Source organism: Polyodon spathula, chromosome 4, assembly GCF_017654505.1.
Source record: "Polyodon spathula isolate WHYD16114869_AA chromosome 4, ASM1765450v1, whole genome shotgun sequence".
NCBI lineage: Eukaryota > Metazoa > Chordata > Actinopteri > Acipenseriformes > Polyodontidae > Polyodon > Polyodon spathula.
The window spans coordinates 74,309,161-74,326,338 of record NC_054537.1 but is presented as its reverse complement, the minus strand read 5'-3'; positions in this window follow the sequence as shown (position 1 = coordinate 74,326,338).

Sequence of the window (17,178 nt, the reverse complement as noted above, 5' to 3'; positions counted from 1 at the left end):
CATGCACAGCAATTTTATTTCTCTATTTCAGTTCTCTTTACTCACATTCCGCCTCTGAAAACCAACCTCATCCAACACACTAAATATTAACATGAGCTGAGGTAAAATCACACTTTTGAAGGCTTTAGCTTTAATGAAATTTTCTCTAATACAGACCATAATAATATACAGTATTTATTACATTCCATTGGCTGGAACCAGAGCATTACAATTCCGTTTTCATAGAACTAAACAATTTGCATAATTGTGTCATCTTTTGACGGTTTAACATCATCTTAACAGGATGCCAGTAATTATTAATTATGGTCAATAATTAATTACCAGTATACTGCACATAAAACGTGACTCTTTACTTAGAAACTGAAGTATTGGTGTATAGCTTACATATTGTCATTAGACAAATTGTATAGCTTTCAAACTAATACATATTACATGAGAGCATCAACTAATTAAAAACACCAAGATAGGAGCTGGTATAAACGTGTTGTGTCAACCAGTGCAGCGTTATTCTCAAAACCATTAAAATCTACTCTACTTCTTCATAGGTACTGTAGTGTATCAAACTACATAAGCTCTATTACCCAAAGCAATGTCAGAAACTTAACTAAGAATATATGCACTGTTTACACTGGCTGTTTAATTATGCTAAGCGTGCTAACTAAGTTGAGCCACATTAATTTTGCAAATGTAAATGGAGCCATTGTTTTAAATGCCAATATCAGGTTTAACATCAACTCCTGACACATATTCACATTTGCATGAATAGAACCCTACTTATCTGGACTTAATGAGCCAAGGGCAACATGCCCAATGGGATTGGTAGAAAAAGGAATTAAGGTATTAGTTGCTCCTGCTTTATGATAAATGTGTCTTTGTTATATTCAATTGAGAAACTTGATAAGATCTTAAGGAGCATGACGGGTTAACTGTCCTTAGCACACTTTTAGTAATAACTACTTACCTGTAGATTATCCATCAAGCCTATGAATACATTAGCGAGCAGAGCATTCTTAAAGCTACAGCGTCAATACAAATAGCAGTAATTAAAACTTATTATGCACTTTGCATGGTATATGTTCATATTTTGTTTTATCATCTAACATTATTTTGCTACTATACCTTGTGTTTGACATGGTCTTCCTGAATGTGAGCCTATTCAAATCATAAAACCCACCTAGTAATTGTTGTAGAGGTGTGTATAACGTAAGATGTTGGTCATGTACAGTACTGTACTTTTTGTTTATTAACTGTTAAGAAATAGATGACTAGCATTGTTCATGGTGCTTTTAAGTAGACAGTTAAGCAGACAGTAATCCATACAATGTTGATGAACAAGTCAGACTTGGCTTTGGACTGTCTGGATCATCATGTCTTTGGGTTTTCTTTTCATTTAAGGTCTCTGCTGTAGTACAAGCACTTTTGCCCTTGACTTGCATACATGAACATTAAAGAAAGTGTCATTTATACCAGACACTGCAAGTGATGATGCAATGTAGTGTTGGAAAAGAGGCATTCAATCACTGTACCTGTGTTCATAATGGAGGCGATGGTCATTTTCAGTGGCCAATTTAATTTCACTTCATTTGGTAAACAGCCTATAAGGAAATTCTGTACTTTTAACATTTTTAATTAATTAAATTAATGAAATAAAAAAAGAAACAATGAAATCAATTTGCAGCTGCAGTATTCAATGTAATTAAGTGGTGTAGGATGTCAAAATAACAACATTGAGATTAATTGACAGTAGTATAAATACACTATGGCAGTAACATTCTGGCATTTAGATCAGGTACTATCTATTAACTCATAATTAACAGAGAAGGTGAACAAAATTTGTTAACTGGATAGTAAGCTAGTTGCATGACTAAAGCGTAACCAAAGTATCAAATCTATGTGTTGGAAATGAATGCATATGGAATTAACTGCTTCTTGCTGCAGTTTTGCTGTTTCTTGTTCATTTTGTACTTCATGATACATCCCAGTATGTAGATTGTTCCTCTATAGATGTCTGCATTGAAGCCAGGAAAAGCATTCAAGACTGTGACTTTTTATCATAGAATGGGGGGTGGAGGTTCTGGAATTAAGAACCTAAAGGACACTATCTATAAAAAATATATTTTAAATTGTATCTGTCTGAAGAATCTTTAGTTCATCCAAGCCATGTAAATTGTATGCAATTATTATTTCTTTTGTCAGGCACTTGGTTTTAATGGGAAACTGATATACAGTAAGGAAACTGTCATAACGTTTTTTTTTTTTTTTTTTTGGTTTGTTTTGTTTAACCTTTAAGTCCAACTGGTATAAAATACCTGCTTATATCATATTGCCCTAAAGTCAGTGTAAATGGAAGACAAATGGCATAAGTTGTGGTGGTTTCAGTTCCCTAGCAGGTCTTTTCTGCATTGCAGACCGCAACTATCTAGAGATAATCGATAATGCTGCTGACCACTTGATTTGGTAATCAGTAAAGCTAATACAGTACCATTATCAATTAATCCAAGTACCCTTAATAAGAACCTTTTAGAAGACAGAAAATGGATTCCTTTTTTCCAAGCAAAAAAAAAAAAAAAAAAAAAAAAAAAAACAGGGACAATCAAAAGAGTTCAAGATAGTTAATTTCAGTTGCTATGACACTTCCTTGTGAGTACAATAGTTTTTCAAGTGCTGACACTGAACAGTAATGAATGAATGAAAGGCGTAGTGAGTCACAGCTGCACTTTGCAATCACTTTAGAACATCTACACACTCTCATCCAAAATACTATTAATACAGGTATCAGCAGAGTGAATCTCATAGTATGAACTTACTGGAACAGTTCAGGGAAAGAAAATTAAGAATATCCTTGGGGACTGGCTCTTCTTTCTCTCTAAGAGACTATTCGTTATTCAGGTATTGTGATGCTTTCCCTTTATTTGTGTAAAGATTAAATTGCTCATGATTTCTAATGTGTATGCTGCTACTTCTGTCATAGGTCGATGACCTTCATGAAACTGAGATAATAGATACATCGTCTGTTGTTCATGCTCACACTTTTCCTCCACAGCCCAGTACTTTCCTATTGTTATAAATCAGAAGCAATTAAGTAAAATACTGAATAAGACATCTTCAACGCTTTCAATATTTATTCTGCCCTTTAGATGTGATTACTGTTTAGCAGCAATATCAGAAATGATCTGATGTAATAATAAAGGCAACTGTAAATAAAGCACCAGATGCAATCTTGGTATAACACGAGATGCTGCAATTAAATAATCATGAAACAGATACACTTGGGATGGTATTGAATGATGCAGGTTTTGAAACAGCATCTCTCACTGCTTTAAAGCATGTAAGCTTAGAAAAACCTACTTAATATGCATGCAGTTGAGATACTTGGATACTCTGTTGGCAAACACAACTGATTTCACTTGGTTCTATTCTGTCAAAAAAATAAAACATTTATTATTAAAATGTTTCACACAGAGCTGCATCTGTGAGGCGTTATGTTTTCATGGTCCGATCTCACATTTTATAAGCATATTTTTACGAAGCACCACCTGCATATACTCCATATAATACAACCACGGTTGCCTCTGAAGTATCTGAAATGTAGCCATAATCTAAAATAAATATAAACATTTCCACTTTTATTTCTAAATTATTAAGTAAAAACAATATTAGTTCTAATAGCAGAAGTTAGCAACAATGCTCCCTAATTACATTTGCAAATTAGTATGCATTTCAATGTGGCTAACCTAAGATACACCTCGTGGCTCAGACCACCAATCAGGAATTAGATACAGGAGCAGTGGGGAGTGATTTACGTGAGGAGTAGTGTGAGTGGAGGAGAGAAAGGAAAGGGGGATGTGGTAGAGGAGGAGCAAAGGAGGAGCAAAAGAAAAACGGGAAGCGCAAGAGGAGAAGAGAACATAAAGGGGGTGGTGAATTATTTTTTTAAATATTTAGCTAAAGAAATAAATGTATCAAGATTATTAACATCTTCAGCATTACTGTGTGTATTAGCTTACTGCTGTGCATTAATCTCTATATAAGTGTGAATGTTACACTTATAGTCAGAATTCAGTCAATGACCGACAAAAATAACCAGTTCGCGATTTGAGCACTGCCAAATAATTTTGGTTATTTCGGTGTTTGAGGAAATTATTTTGGTCAAATTGCAAAATGGAAAATATCAAACAAGCAAACACACAGTGACTCACAAAGAGGATCAATCAGGGGAGACGCAGAACATGCCCCTGCACGCAGGCTAGGGTCACACAGCCATGTTGACACAGAGTTAAACAATGGCGGGAAATACAGCGCTGGATGGGAACAGAATTACAAACAATAGGAACAACGCACACAAATGCACAGATAGTTACACTATATTGCTAGTCACTTGGTCGTATTGAAGTAATTGTAGTTTTTGTTGTTGTTGTATAAGAATACGTTTGCTGTGCAGTAATGAAAAAAACGTGAATGTAAAAGAAAGAATGTCATTTGATTTATAGTTTTTTTTTGTTAATCTGTGAAGACTAGCTGTGGATAACGTGTGCGTGGCCGCATGGTTTTGTAAAGAGAAACGTTAGAGTGCATTTCAGACTACCGTTCTTGCTTTTTATTATTTAGAATAAAATGTTTTTTTTTTTTTTTCTGTGAATGTATTCTATATGTGAATTTGAGAAAAGAAAATTATTCAGGAGATGTATTATTGATGTATTATGTTTATTCTCATAATTTGTTAGAATTCTAATGTTGCTGTTTTCTTTGTTTAGTCTTGCTGGCAATGTGTTCCGGCCCTGTGTGTATTTTGTGTTGTATGTTGTGTGTAAATGTTGGTGTATAGTCATTGGTACATGGGATATAAACAGGTCTGTGTAACACAAGTGTTTAAAATGTATATATGTATATTTAGGCACGAGGATTGCACAGCACTTCACGTGCAAATAAAATGTAATAATATGTGAGCATGGGGAATTGCACTTTAATAATTCACGTCCAGTTGTACCGCGATTCCAATGAATGATTGATTAGCAATAGAGTCTCTGTACAGCTGCATAAAAGCAGCATGTTTTCACTCACTCTGGGTTGTGTGTTCGGTGAGTGGAGAACGGGATTGGAGACGGAGGTAACAACAATAATAATAGTTAAAATGTCAGCTCACCATTTTATTTACTGTTCTGTTCACTCATTAAATGCTAAGCGAAACTAATCGCTCAGCTCCACCCAACTCCACCTCTCTGTTGTTTATTTCCTGATTCCTGTTTCTGGTCTGACGTCACCCATTGCAGCTGTCTTTGTGACAAGTCTCCACAGATTAACAAACGTGGATAGCATTGTTGCAGCAGACTGTATGATTTTTTTTTTTTTTTTTCTCCTAGATATGTGTTTTTGTTTTGAGATGTTGAATCTGTTTGAAAATCTTTCTGTTGCAGTAAGGTTACTTTTTGTAAAATTATACTGTGTATGAAAGGTAATATTTTAAATCGGTACTATGCAACTCACTGAAGCCCATCTATTAATTTATATATAATACATGGCTGAAGACTATATTTGCATCCTGAGCCAATCGAAAAAAAGGCATAATACCACAGTATTGACATAAAAAAGGTGATAATTCCTCTAGATGAAAATATACTTGAACTCTGACCCATTCGACTCCTCGAGAGCATCACTTTCAATTTAACCACAAAATGTATTGTTTTCAGTCACCTGACAACACCGACAGTACAGACGTCGTCATTAATGATAAACAAAATGAGAATATGTTTAAAAAAAAACATGTAACGCTGGTGAAACTGGAGAGGAACAGAAAATTAAAACAAGGTAAAGGCAATCATCGAAATAAAGCTGAAGCACTAACAGATAACGACATAGATTGTCTATACAGCACTGAAACACTATGTTTAAAAAAAAAAAACAACTGTACTGCTGAACCACGTCTTCTTAAATATTAGCATCACAAGGGTATCCATGTATTATAAAAAATATTAGATGGGCCTCTTCAGGGAGTTACAGGAAAACAATTCCATCTCGGGTTCCTGTGACAGTTTATAAATTACTCGACCTTCACAGAAACCCTAGATGGAATTATTTTCCTGTAACTCCCTGAAGCCCATCTATTATATACAGTGAAACTCTGATACAACATACTGCCTTGGGACCATAAAAACAGTATGTTATGACCAAGGTATGTAATAACCAGATACATGCACATACCTGCCAAATCAGCACAAAAATCTAAACCTAGTACAGTACTAATTGATTAATGTACATATACAATGTACAGTGCCCATAGAAAGTCTACACCCCCTTTCAAAATATTCACCTTCTTATTTTCATTTATCCTACCCCACAACTTCCAAGTGAAAAAAATAAATTCTAGAAATTTGTAGAACATTTATTAAAAATAAAAACTTAAATAGCTTGGTTGAATAAGTGTCCACCTCCCTTGTAATAGCAATCCTAAATGAGCTCAGGTGTAACCAATCGCCTTCAAAATCACACATCAAGTTAAGTGACCTCCACCTGTGTTAAACTGTAGTGATTCACATGATTTCATGATAAATTCAGCACTTCCTGTAGGTTCCCTCTGCTGGGTAGTGCATTTCAAAGCAAAGACTCAACCGTGAGCACCAAGGCGCTTTCAAAAGAACTTGCAAATTTTAAATAAAGGTAACAGTCTTATAGTGGCTGTCATGCATAGTAATACATAAAAATATCTATAGAATGTAAACGTCTCAAACTAAAAAGTCCCCTTCATTGTAGACCACCCAGCTGCAGCACCCACTAGGACCCACCCGTGTAGCCGAGAGAGTGGGGCATTGATCCCCACAGAAACAGCAGACTGCAGACAGTGCGAGCCAGCGAAAGGATGTGGGCTGGACACACCTGGTGAAGCACCAGATCAAGACAGGAGATGCCCGCCCATTAAGCAGCGCACTCGCTGCCAACCAGTCGCCTGCCAGGAAGCCACAGAGCAGATGTTGGAGGAGATGAAGGCAGCGGAGATCATTGAGCCATCTGACAGCCCCTGGACCTCGCCCGTAGTCATGGTGCGGAAGAAGGATGGCAAGAGGTGCTTCTGAGTCGATTACCGGCAAGTGAACGATGTGACGGAGAAGGACTCCTACCCCCTTCCCCGCATCAAAGAGTCCCTGGACCTGGTGGCCGGCTCTAGATAGTTCTCTTCGCTGGACCTCCGCAGCACCTGCTTGCAGGTCGCGCTGGACCCCTCTGCACACCCGAAGACTGCCTTCCACCGGATGGGGTCTGTGGCAGTTTACTGTAATGCAATTTGGAGTTTGCAATGCCCCTGCTACATTTGAGCGGCTCATGGAGAAGGTGCTGGCCGGAGTAACCCCCTTGGAGTGCCTGGTCTACCTAGACGACCTGCTGGTCCACGGAGGGACCTTCCACGACACCCTGGCCTCCATGCGTGAGGTGCTCCGAGTGAGGTGAGTGAGGAGAGCGGTGCTGAAACTGCACCCTGAAAAGTGCCAGCTGATGCACCAGGAGGTCTCATTCCTCGGGCACCGAGTGGGAGCAGAGGGAATCCGGAATCTGGACAAGATCACCACAGTGAGGGACTGGCCTGTCTTGTCACTGCCGGGTCCTGAAGGGGAGCATGTGGTGGCGTATTTTAGCTGGTCACTCAGCAAGGTGGAAAGCTGGTATTGCGTCACCCGATGGGAGCTGTTTGCGGTGTTGGAAGGGGTCTGTCACTATCTCTGCAGGCTCCCCTTCACCATTCGAACGGACCACACTGCCCTGCAGTGGCTCCTGATGTTCCGCGAACTGGAGGGACAGGTCGTCTGCTGGATCGAGAAGCTCCAGGCATTCCAGTACCGTCTCCAACACCGGGCTCTTGAGAAGCACACCAATGCAGACACTCTGTCCCATCGGCCCTGTGCCCGGGAGGGATGTGCGCATTGCAGCAGGAGGGAGGAGAGGGAAGCAGAACTCACCAGCCGTGGTGAAGAGCAATGCCTAGTAGGAGTATTGGCCGAGAGGGTGGAATGGAGGGCCCAGCAAGACCGAGACCCGGACTTCCGCCCCATGCTACAGTGGCTAGAAGAGCAGCGAAGGCCTCCCTGGGAAGAGGAGGCCCCTCTTTCCATCTCCACTCGGGGGCCTCAGAGTTGGGGAACATTGTCAGAGCAGAAGGAAGCAAGTTTTCTTCCAGGACAACCTTGTACTTGGCTTGATTCATGCGCCCTTCACAAAGACAAATCTGCCCGATTCCAGCCTTGCTGAAGCACCCCCAGATGAGTCCAATTTTCAGCTTTGCCCAACACCTGGTCATCTAATGGTTAGACGGAGACCTGGAGAGGCCTACAAGCCACAGTGTCTCACACCCACTGTGAAATGTGGTGGAGGATTGGTGATGATCTGGGGATGCTTCAGCAAGGCTGGAATCAGGCAGCTTTGGCATGAATCAAGCCAAGTACAAGGTTGTCCTGGAAGAAAACTTGTTTCCTTCTGCTCTGACAATGTTCCCCAACTCTGAGGATTGTTTTTTCCAGCAGGACAATGCTCCATGCCACACAGCCAGGTCAATTAAGGTGTGGATGGAGGACCACCAGATCAAGACCCTGTCATGGCCAGCCCAATCTCCAGACCTGAACCCCATTGAAAACCTCTGGAATGTGATCAAGAGGAAGATGGATGGTCACAAGCCATCAAACAAAGATGAGCTACTTGAATTTTTGCACCAGGAGTGGCATAAAGTCACCCAACTTCAATGTGAAAGACTGGTGGAGAGCATGCCAAGACGCATGAAATCTGTGCTAGAAAATCAGGGTTATTCCACCAAATATTGATTTCTGAACTCTTCCTAAGTTAAAACATTAGTATTGTGTTGTTTAAAAATGAATCTGAACTTATTTTCTTTCCATTATTCGAGGTCTGACAACACTGCATCTTTTTTGTTATTTTGACCAGTTGTCATTTTCTGCAAATAAACACTCTAAATGACAATATTTTTATTTGGAATTTGGGAGAAATGTTGTCAGTAGTTTATAGAATAAAACAAAAATGTTCATTTTACCCAAACACATACGTATAAATAGTAAAACCAGAGAAACTGCTAATTTTGCAGTGGTCTCTTAATTTTTTCCAAAGCTGTATATATATATATATATATATATATATATATATATATATATATATATATATATATATATATATATATATATATATACAGTGCTCCCTCGCTATAAGGCGGGTCTCGGGTAACACAATATCAGCGTTGGGGGAGAGGGTGCATGGTGCCAAGGGACACATAATAACACACATCTGACTGAAATACAAAATAAAATAACTGCCTCTCTATAATGCACATATAGTGAAGCAAAACTGTAACTTTCCTTGAATTAACCACAGATAAAGCAACATGTAATCAAGGCTATATTTTTTACAAAAAAAGTAAATAAAAGGTAACATTCCCACTCGTGGATAATTTTAAGTAGCAGTTTTTAAACTGCAAATAGCCTGGTTAAATAGCGGTCGGAAGTTCAGTTCGAAGCAACAGACAAGCAAACCAAGTGCAAGAAGGAGAGCAGGTCGGGAGAAGGAAAGAGGGAATGGGCTCATCCCAGGTTTGGCTGCTGGAGCGGGGCTGAAATGAAGCATCTAGTCTCCCAGAGAAAGCCGCAGCTCCTTTTTGCAGCAAAAAGGTAAATACATTAGGAAAGATAACCACGTAATAGGCCTAATATTTATTTAATTATAGAAGAAATGCTGAATAAGAGTCTGTGTTCTAAGTGCTAGTGCAGCTGTTCTTCAGTTTAGATACTGCATCAAAAGGGAGAGACAGAAACAGAAGTTTGACTGAGAAGTTGTTTACAGTTTGAACAACACCAGCACTGTATTTACTGTAGAAATATTGCATGAATCACTAGTATAGCAGCGTTACATCCGAGGCGCATTATAACCGAGAGCCTTATAGCAACGGAACACTGTATATGTTTTATTCATTGCTTGTATAATATTAAGTCAATATCTCTCTCTCACTCTCAATATGGCTCCCTGCTGAATGTTTATACAAGCGTGCATAGCATTGTTGCAGCAGACTATGATTTTTTTTTTTTTTATTATTATTATTATTATTCTCCCAGAATAAAAACAAGCTTCAGACTGCATCTGGTGTCTAGTGAGTTGAGGGCTGAAATTCTAAACCATAAAAATCTACACAATGCAAAGTAAGAGAGAGTCAGAGAAGAGCAGGGAGGAAGAACCCCCTGACCCCTGTTACATTGGTGCTGTGACTCAGATACATCGCGTTGGTGAACTAACCGATCGCCGACTGTGTTGCATACCTTCAGCGAATCCTCCAGTCAGGTACTCAGTGGTAGGCTGAGAAAAGTGGGACTGAATTCTTTTTTGTTGCTATTATTCTGGGAACATTTATTTTACAGATCACTAAAATATGAATCACTGTAGGTGGTGTATAGGGTATAAAGATACGCTGTACAGCATTCAAAATTGGGTTAATTATTTTTGTAATTGATATCTGTATATCTTATTTGTATTTGTTATTTATCTGTCATAATCTTTAATAACCTGCTGCAAATAGCTACTAACTGGAAAGGGGAGGAATTAATTACAGATGACATTACACTGTTTTCCATTGGGGATCCCTATGCTTTCAGAGGATTTGGTATTGGGGCTTCAAAATTAAATTTACACACCTAGCAAGGCATACATGTCTCAGGGAGAGGGTCAGGCTCCTGGATAGCTAGCACCGAATTTTGCGTTCCATCAGATCCTGGAATGAGTACAACCCATTACCTTACTAACAGTAAAGTTGGCACCAACGCCGATCCACCCGATTCAACATCTGAAGATCCAGGGAATAATACAATTCAGCAGTTTACAGACCTGATTAAGCAGCTAGGACAGCAAATTAGTAACTCCATAGTATCTCAACTGACAGCGGATGGAGTGAGATCACCAAGTGAGGAGCCTGCTTAGTGGTAACACAGCAAACAGTCCACTGGTTTCCCATTTCTCAGGTTCTGACCTCTCTAAACTGATCCTTGTTGTGAAACCAGATGAAGTTTAGACCTTTGGTCTGCTGGTTTGGAAACTCAATCTGTTGAAGTGCCCATTACAAAAGGCTCTCCTCTCAACAATGAAGTCTTCAATCGCATGTTGGATCAAACCCAGCAACAAAGCTTTCAATTCTCGATAGAGTCAACAAAAAGCTGCAACAAAGCCTTCAGTCTTCGTATAGGATCCACAACAGTGCCCGTCCGCTCTGTCTTCTTCATTGAATCTTTAGCTACGCAGGTAGCATGGCAGAGTTTCTTTTGGGATACTGTGGTTTTAGGTGTACAACAGACCTAGACTGGTTTGCCTGAATACAGTCACTGTAAGTTGTACGCCAGTCCTCCAGCCGGGCCTCAGTCTCATTGCTTGTGGTAGTGACTCGTTTGCAGCTTGCTTCCTCTTCTTGGGTCTGTGTTCAGTCCCGTCTTGGTTCCATTTTTAGGCAGATTCACAGAGTTGCAGCTTTGCTTAGCAGAGTGACAGCACATTGTTTAGCATTCGATGTGGAGCACAAAATGTTTAGTTCTGATGATGAGTAGCTACTTTCATGAGGTCATTTGTGTGTCTTGCCTCTTTAAACTCCCAGTCCTTTGATGTTTTAATGTCCTTTTCCACTGGGACATCACTAGTTTATGTCTTCCTTGCTTCAAAACGATTGTTGGTGCAGGTATGAATTATCTATACATAATTCAACTGTCCGCTGAGCCTAATCCTGTCCAGACACTGGTCACCTAATCAGTAGGTCACATAGTTCATAAGCAAGAAGCCCATGTCTCAAGACACAGCAGTTTGCCCTGTTTCTCAAGACACAGTTTCATTAGTAAATCCAGTTACATTTCTAATACACATTCATGAATTATCATCATATTCAGGGAATATGTCCCACGATATATAGTGAAAAGTTTTGAATTTAAATCAAGGGAAGTAATGTTAAATATTTACAATGTATTAGTAAGACCTCATCTAGAATATTGCATTCAGTTCTGGTCACCTCACTAAAAAAAAGGATATTGCTGCTCTAGAAAGAGTGCAAAGAAGAGCGACCAGAATTATCCCGGGTTTAAAAGGCATGTCACATGCAGACAGGCTAAACAATTTAATCTATAAAGTCTTGAAAATTCTAAAAGGTATTGACAATGTTGACCCAGGGGACTTTTTCAACCTGAAAAAATAAACAAGGACCAGGGGCCACAAATGGAGATTAGATAAAGTGGCATTCAGAGTAGAATTGTGGAAGTCTGGAACCAACTCCCTAGTAATATTGTTGAAGCTGAGACCCTGGAATTCCTTCAAGAAGCTGCTTGTGAGATTGTGATATCAATAAGCTACTAACGACCGAACAAGCAAGATGGGCCAAATGACTTCCTTTCGTTTGTAAACTTTCTTATGTTCTTATGAAAGAATGTAATTTGATTTATAGTTTTGTTTTTTGTTAATCTGTGAAAACTAGCTGTGGATAACATGTGTGTGGCCGCATGGTTTTGTAAAGAGAAATGTTAGAGTGCATTTCAGACTACCATTCTTGCTTATTATTATTTAGAATAAAACGTTTTGTTTTTTTTTCTCTGTGAATGTGCTCTATATGTGAATTTGAGAAAAGAAAATTATTCGGGAGAGGACTGGTATTGTGTTTATTCATAATTTGTTATAATTCTAATGTTGTTTTCTTTGTTTAGACTCCACAGTTTAGCAAGCGTGGATAGCATTGTTGCCGCAGACTGTATCATGTTGTTTGTTTGTTTTTTTCTCCCAGAATAAAAACAAGCTTCAGACTGCACCTGGTGTCTAGTGATTTGAGGGCTGAAATTCTAAGCCATAGAAAAAAATTACGCAACACAAAGTAAGAGATAGTCGGAGAAGAGCAGTGATGAAGAAACCCCCCGACCCCTGTTACATTTGCATGCCCATGCAGCTGACGGTGAAAGGGATTGGTGGGCACACCCTGTAGTTTGCAACATAACATTATGGAAATTAGCAACAGAATAGTACTTCTAAACTGTCACTATATTAAACATTGACAATAACATTTTAAACTTTGCTTCAGTGTGTATTTTCTCTTTGACATATAATGCACCACCATGATAGTGCTGCTTTTTAAATACTGTATTATTTAATGAGCCTGATGACGTTAAACAAAGTACAAATAAAACCTACCTATAATTGCTCTTAAAGACTGAAGATTTTGGTTCAGTTGCAAATGGATGGGCTTACGATCCTTGTTGTTATTCAGAAAAAAAAAACATTTTTTTTTTTTTATCTGGAATTATAGATTACTATAGACAGGTGGTACATAATATTAGTTTCTTTGATAATACCCCAGATTACTTTAAAAAAAAAAAAAAAAAAAAAAAGCAACATCTGTTCTTCATCTTTCCAGAGATCAACCTTTGTCTTATGCTAATGGTTAAGGTTCTTTGTTAATTATAAACATCATTTTTAATGAACCAATAAACATGGATTTTATATTCCTGATGTTTCCTCATTCAGTTCTATAATAATTTAGATATGTACAAATGTAAGTGTAATGTGTACAGATACACAAGGAGACTCCATAATCCCCCTGAATCACCTTTAACTTGTGCTAAATAATGTTCTTAGTAATTGTCATCACAATTAAATAGATATCTATAAAGACTGTTACACAAACAACCTAACACATACAGCCCTTTACTTGATCAAAAATAAAAACAAAAAAAAAAAAAAAAAAAAAACAATGCCTTCATCAAAAAAAAACATGAGAAAGCATGAAAAGCATTCCTCATTTTCAATATAGAACAAAGGTCTGAGTATAAGTTTAACAATTTATACCTTACAAATGAAATGAAACCCAGTTCTTGATAAAAGAGGCAAAGACCACACTGTCATAATGTTCTCCTCCAGTCTACCTTTCTGAAAAACGAGCAATAAAACACTGTTTCTCTTTCCTCGACTGCAGTGAGAACAATTAAGTTTTCCCAAACCCGCACAATAGCATGTATGATTTATATCAGTAATGAAGATCAGATTTTCTCTTTTGCAAGTATATCCAGCAATTGTGTCCTTTCGTAAGCAACTTTATGGAGGTCTCTTGAAAGCCCACAAGCCCACAGGTCAAAGAACAATGCTTTGATAGATTATGGGATTGTGACTGTCTCTGCTTGCTGGCAGCTTTTACTGGTTGGGGGGACAATCCTGTAAACCTTTATATAATTATTGTATTAAAGCCACTGTGCTTCTGCAATGCTGGCACTTGTTCAAGGATCAATGTGGAGATAATTTCAGAAATGAATAGTAAGTATTGATCGTCCCTTAGTGATGCCTTATCAGTGACTCAGAAAGACTACTGTAGATTATTACTCCAATGTCATTTACGATGCTGAGATTTGAACAAAGATGGTTTAATCTGCAATAGATTTTTTTGTCAACACAATACGTAATAAATCACAATCTGTAATTATTAGAGATGAACATCTGTTGTCAGAAGTTCAAGTCAGTTCCAGAGAGATCAGAGAAAGACCACAGAGGGTAAATATCAGCATTTGAACTCCTCCTGAATGATTGCCACCTGCTTGTTTCTGACATTCAGGTGACCTTAAGGCCTCTGATGACAGCTGCTACTTTATTTTCTTTGTTGAAGACAACTTTTTTCAGCCTGCCGCATACAGTACCTGATGCTTTTGTTTTATTTCTTCCGTTAACATAGCGTTTAAGAAAAAAAAAAACCTTTAGTATTCCCACACACTATTGCTGCTGTAAATTACCCAAACAAGAGTATTAATATTCCCCAATACTGCAGTTCAAGGTGAAAATAGAAATTTAATTCAGAGCAGTATAGAACACCAACTCTCAAAAATCTTCCCAGCATTGGAATGCAGATGGAGAAAAATGTAGTTTTCAACCAGGAAAATGTACAGGTATTGTGGAAACTATAGTCTAGATTATCTAGATTATCTAGTCTAGATTACTCTCCTTTTACTCTTCAACTACCCTATATATTTTCAATTAACATAATAGCATATATCACATTGTCTTACTAGTCTGCTATTTTAAGTCACGTTATTTTGCCAAGAAGAGTGGTATTGAGAATAACGTCTGCAGTGTTTATTTAGTTTGGGATGTATATTGTTTCATAAAGAAAACAGATATAAAGCCAGGAGAATATAAGCTTTATATAGTGTAAAGATCAGACACCCAAGAACAATGGTAACAGAGCATACTTTATGGTTTCTAGATGCTACAATTTAATTGAGATGTATACTTAAACAGAAGGTCATAATTTGTATGGCGTCTCAAGATGTGGTTTTTCGTTACTGGTCAGTCTTTATAGGTCAACAAGGCTGACCTGGGTCAGATGTCGTAGGGAAACATTATTTTGCTTTGTCAATTAATAACCCTAAACAAGTTGATTATTTTGGTTTAAAAGGGGGGTGTCCAACTCCAGTCCCCGAGGGCCGTATGGTCTTCTGGTTTTCCTTCCAACTTAAGCTCCCAATTAACATAATTGATTTAATTATTTGTTGAATTTGACATATTTAATATTTTTCAAGGTCTTTTACAATTGATGGTTTTAAAAATGCACTTGACTCAAGGTACATTACACTACCTATGAAACATTTTCAGGCCTGAAGAGAAGTGTTAAATGTGTCCAGTTAATCTAATAATTAGACCAATTAAGTAATTGAGAGCTCGGGTGGAACGAAAGCCAGAAGACACTCCAGGAACATCCCTGGTTTAAAACAAGAGGGAGAAATGACATAGTGACTTTTCATGTGGCCAATATGGGATCTGATTATAAAATGACATGGAATGCTTTTTTCGTTTTCTTCACAATTGATAAATATATCCAGGTGACACTTTTAAGGACATGTGACAGGGTGCAAGCCCTTGTTATACTGTTGTTCTTCTGGTTTGGCAGGGTAGGGTTAATACTATCCCTGCCAAATACATATGCCGACTGTGGCTACGGCTTAATTGATTAATAAGCAGCCAATTAAGCCCAGCCACAGGTGTAGAAAAGAAACTCTTCACTTGTGGGGTTGACAAACCCAGAGAAACCCAGAGAAAGCCACCTCCACCAAACCAAACCAAACAGAAGGATTTCAGTTCTCCTTTAGATCTTCCTGGACTGAAAGCAGGTAACTACCCCCACAATACCCAGAGACAATTACCTGCCAGCCCAGCATCTACAGATGTGCCTGATAACAAATCTACCACTTGTTTCTATACTTGCTCTGCCTGGGCTCTATTGTATGTAGTTGTGAAATATTTAAATGCACAGCACACATTTATATAATGAACAGTTTTTGTTGTTGTTTTTTTTTTTTTCTGTAAATAAACTCGCACAAGAATGCTTAACCTTCCTTCTTTCACCCCTGCCTGCTATTTTACAGCCATTGAAGGCTGCACCACAACACTGTCCTTTCACAGGACCCTTCCATTGATCTAATCTATAAGATACCTTGAAGGTGCCCTGAGTATTTTAATAAAATACATGATTCCAATAGTAATATTTTTATAAGAAATATAATTAGTATCTAGGTAGAGAAAATTGAAAACAGTTAATTGACCTTAATTAAATCACTTTTACATCCGAGAAGTTGTGATTGTGTAATACTGCATTGTAAAGTGTCCTGGGTTAACTGAGCACCCTGAATAAGATTCGAAGCAATGGTATTAGACAAACAGCGCACTGATTGGATATGTTTAGTCTCATTATTACGTTTTTGTTTTATTGCACAATGGAATGGGCCATTGTATAATGGGCTTTTCCTTATGCCAATCAATTCACCTTGAAGTGTTTCATTTCAAATAAATACACATCCCGTGATCTGCATTGCTTAATTATTTAACCAGTTTAAACAAAACAAAGAAATAATAACATAAATAAATAAAAAGCCCTCTTATAAGTTGACAGCCTACCACTATTCTTACATCAGCAAACTGGATAGTGGTATGTTTCACAACACATCATCTAGACACTACAAGTTCCCCTTTTCTTTTTAAACCTGTTTGCTAAGGACATTTCCATACCCTAGATGTTTTACTGTTCAGTAAAGCAGTGTAGTGAAATCTCTCTTTTTTTTTTTTTTATTTAGTAGTTGCCAATTATTTTTATTTTCTCCAAATTTAAAAATGGCCAATTATTATTTAGGCTTGGCTCACCGCTAC